Source organism: Pundamilia nyererei, unplaced genomic scaffold, assembly GCF_000239375.1.
Source record: "Pundamilia nyererei isolate P.nyererei 1_Seehausen unplaced genomic scaffold, PunNye1.0 scaffold00931, whole genome shotgun sequence".
Classification (NCBI taxonomy): domain Eukaryota; kingdom Metazoa; phylum Chordata; class Actinopteri; order Cichliformes; family Cichlidae; genus Pundamilia; species Pundamilia nyererei.
The window spans coordinates 37,229-41,230 of NW_005188332.1; positions in this window are offsets into that span (position 1 = coordinate 37,229).

A 4,002-nucleotide genomic window follows, 5' to 3' on the forward strand; every position below is an offset into this window, starting at 1 on the left:
ACAATCCCCTCACACCATGTTAGCTAATACAAACTAAGATTGTGCATGTAACTGTGTATACGTTGGTGTGGAAGAAATGAGCAAACAGTTAACTGTTGATAATGTCAGAATCACATCACGTTCAAGAGTGATTTCCAATGTTACTTTGTGTTCCATGTGTAATACCTTTGCTTAAATGACTAAATGGACTGTGTATTTATGACTCTGTGTTATAGTCTTACATACATGAGCAACATTCGAATGTACAGATAAAAATGTACAGAGATATGTATAAAATGTACAGAGATATGTACACAAAAGTCTACTGCTGATCAAGCTGCTCAGTGCTCGTACAGTCTCATGCAGGGTGTATGGAGGTGTTGTCCATGGTGGATGTTAGCCTAGACAACATCCTCTCCTCCCCAGTCTGCTCAGTGGACTTCAGCAGACCGTTCCAGGACAGAGCTGGCCCTCCCGACCAGTTTGTTAAGTTTCCCTCTGTCCCTCTCTGCCATTCCACCACTCCAGCAGACCACAGCATAAAAGACAGCAGAGGCCACCACAGTGTCGTAGAACATCCTTAGCAGACATACTACTGACATCATAACCAATCAAGTCCTGCCTTTTTTTAAATACAGAAGAGGATTTACTATTTACTGAAAGGCTATGCCTTAGTTTGCTTCTTTCAATATTGTGTTTCGCCCTGCATAAAATAGATAGCTTTCCTGATAACTGCAGTCAGTACTCTCCTACTGGCATTAGCGCTGACCTAAGAGGCTTAACCGTAATATTGCTTTGCAGTGTAAATGTTGCAGAAAATGACTGTCTTTTCTTTCTTCTTGTGTGCAGATTGACTGTGACGTCATAGCGCTGATGGATGACGCAACTGTGGCAAACTACATTCCCTCGTACAGAGACCGAATTGCCCTCTTCAATTTCTGCAAAAGCAAGCAACCACTGTCAAAAAGAAAACTAGGACTTCTGCAAAACGTTCACCTCTCAAAGTGAGAGAAACAGTGGCTGACATGTCAGATTTGGATGACTTAATCAGACTGTATTTCAGACTTTCTTTCAGTAACAAAGAAATACTTTCAATTTTAGCACATAGTCATCAGACAATTATAAGTGTTCGAACTCTAAAGCAAATTTGTAAAAGACTTGGGCTTTTTAGAGGGAAAAATCAATTAAACTTGGAGGATGTGCTAGCCTTTGTCCAAAAAGAGATCATGAACAATAGACAGATGCAAGGTTATCGCTGGCTGCATCTTCGTGCAATTCAACATGGATTTGTGGTGTCACAAGATGCTGTAAAATGCATAATCAAATTGGTTGACCAACAAGGTGTGGAACTCAGACGAGCTCGGCGGTTGAGAAGACGACAGTACAGCTGCAGAAGGCCGAATGCTCTCTGGCACATGGATGGCAATGACAAGTTGATATGGTGTTGCTATCAGTGGCTACATAGATGGTTTTAGCCGCTATGTTTTATGGATGGAGGCTTATACCACAAACAATGACATTAAATTGATTGCAATTTATTTTCTGAAAACAGTTTCATGCATCAATGGATGTCCAGAGAGGATACGTGCTGACCGAGGTACAGAAAATGGTCGTGTCGAACAAATGCAGATGTTTTTACGGAGAAACCACACAGACAGTTTTGCAGGTGAGAAAAGTTTCCTTTACGGAAGAAGTATGACCAACCAACGTATAGAAGGATGGTGGGCTACCCTACGCAAACAGAGTGCACAAATTTGGATGAACTTATTTCAGACTATTCAGGATGATGGCCACTTCACAGGGGACGTTTTGGACAAAAGTCTTATCCAATTCTGCTTTCTCAATCTGCATGTGCTCATGCTATGCAATGTCTTAGCTGCAAAAATAGAACATATAAATATGGTAGTTTTATTAGAATATTTTTCTTTCAATTTAATATGAATGTTATTTCCATTTTAATGGAATAATCAGCCAGGTAAGGAATGATTTTTTTTTTCTCATACTGAAAACGCTACATCCAGATGAACAGAATCAACTTTTTGGATTCCATTTTAATACTTTGATGGAATTGTACTCATGTTATCAGTGGAAGTAACTGCACCTTTCTCAGCACAGGTGCATGTAGTATTATATATTTTTTTACCCCTGTGATGAAACAGTCTTTGAACTCTGTTGTCTGCTTATGGTAGAAAATGAATGGGATGTCTCAGGAGATCCGCTTGGTGCCGCAGATCTTATATCAGGTTAAGAAAAGAAATACTGCAAAGTATTTAAGAAATCTTAGTGTGTAAATGTACAAAAATATTTCTGTTTATCTTGATAACATGATTTGATAGTGGGTGGCATGTCTTACAGGTACCCTATATGCAGGTATTTCTGCACTGCATTAAATAAAAGACATATTTTAGGTGTGACAAACATGCCATTTTTCAGGTCATTCTGTCAGAATATTGCTGTTTATTACTGCTGCAATTTAAATTCAGAGTGCTGATAGGAGGTCAGCACCAACTAGTATTATTTTATGTTGATCTTAGTAAAAATACAGTTTGGTTGGTATCTTCCCCCCCCAAGTTTGATTGTTTTTCTACATTCACACTACCAATTAAACTGAAATGTCTATATGTTACTTGACAAAGCTGAATATTGTGATATTATCAATCAGTTATGAAACACATGTCACAAATGTTATATTTTTCATTGAATCATAAGTGGTGTAAACCTGCCTACTAGTGAACTGCAATATAAGTTTATGTGTTTTTGTTGCCAAACATGTGCATAGTATAGAAAATATAAACTGACTACTAATGTAAAAAAAAGTGGTTTTATTTATATATGTTTATATATAAATATATGCAGTGGCCCCTAGAGACAAAACACGTTAACTGAACTTCCAAACAGAGCTACTAGATCACTTAACTTACACAATTGAAAGCATATGTGTATTGTTTGTGTATTTATACACAAGCACTCATATATATTCAAATAATTTAAAAAAAATGTTCATTTACCTGTTACTACCACACACCAAATCCGGTCGATGGTACTTGCTGGCTTGTGTAGCCACTAAGGCTGCGTTCACACTGCAGGTCTTAATGCTCAATTCCGATTTTTTGATCAAATCCGATTTTTTTGTCTGCTCGTTCACACTACAAATAAAATGTGACAGCAAACGCGCTCTAGTGTGAACGCTCAAAGCGGCCGCATGCGCAAAAGAAGACGTCATACACGACGCGCTCTGTTAGACCCAGAGCAACAGTATGTTTGACTGATGGCCTTAATGTAAAGACTTCGGACTTCACGTTTCCCAATTTTTGCTGTAGGTAGCACAGGAACAGAGCGGGAGGGAGGGAGAGAGAAAGAGAGCCAGGAACAACAACGTCACATTAGAAAGGTATAGTAATCATCCACAACTATTTTCAGTTGCAGATGATAAAGGATTCAGAAAGTTTATTCATGCAGGTCCATGTTCTTTTTGTTTTCATATTTTAATTTATATTTAATTGTGTTGCGGTTTGCAGTGTTTTGTGTTGTTTCACTTTAAATTTGTAAAAGGGAAAAGCTGAAAATTTAAATAGTTAAAAGTTGAACTGTGACTAATTGTTTTTTGTATTATATAATTTATTTATTACATTTTATGTGGAGTGAATAAATAAAAGTATATTTACGGTGGCCCCTACAGACAAAGCACTTGCGAACTTCAAATCACATAAAAACACGTAAAAACTCCAAAACACGTAAAAACTCAAAACACTACAAACACAACAGAAGTGCTCCAGGATGCTAGGCGCAGTGTTGAGCTTTTGTTACTTAGGCTACGTTCACACTGCAGGCGAAAGCGCATCAAATCCGATTTTTCTGACCCTATGCGACCCATATCCGATCATGCTATGACAGTGTGAACGGCGCAAATCCGATATTTTCAAATCCGATCTGGGTCACTTTCGTATGTGGTACTGAATCCGATACATATCCGATGTTTTAGAAAGCGACTGCTGTTTGAATGGTCAAGTCGCATTAAATCCG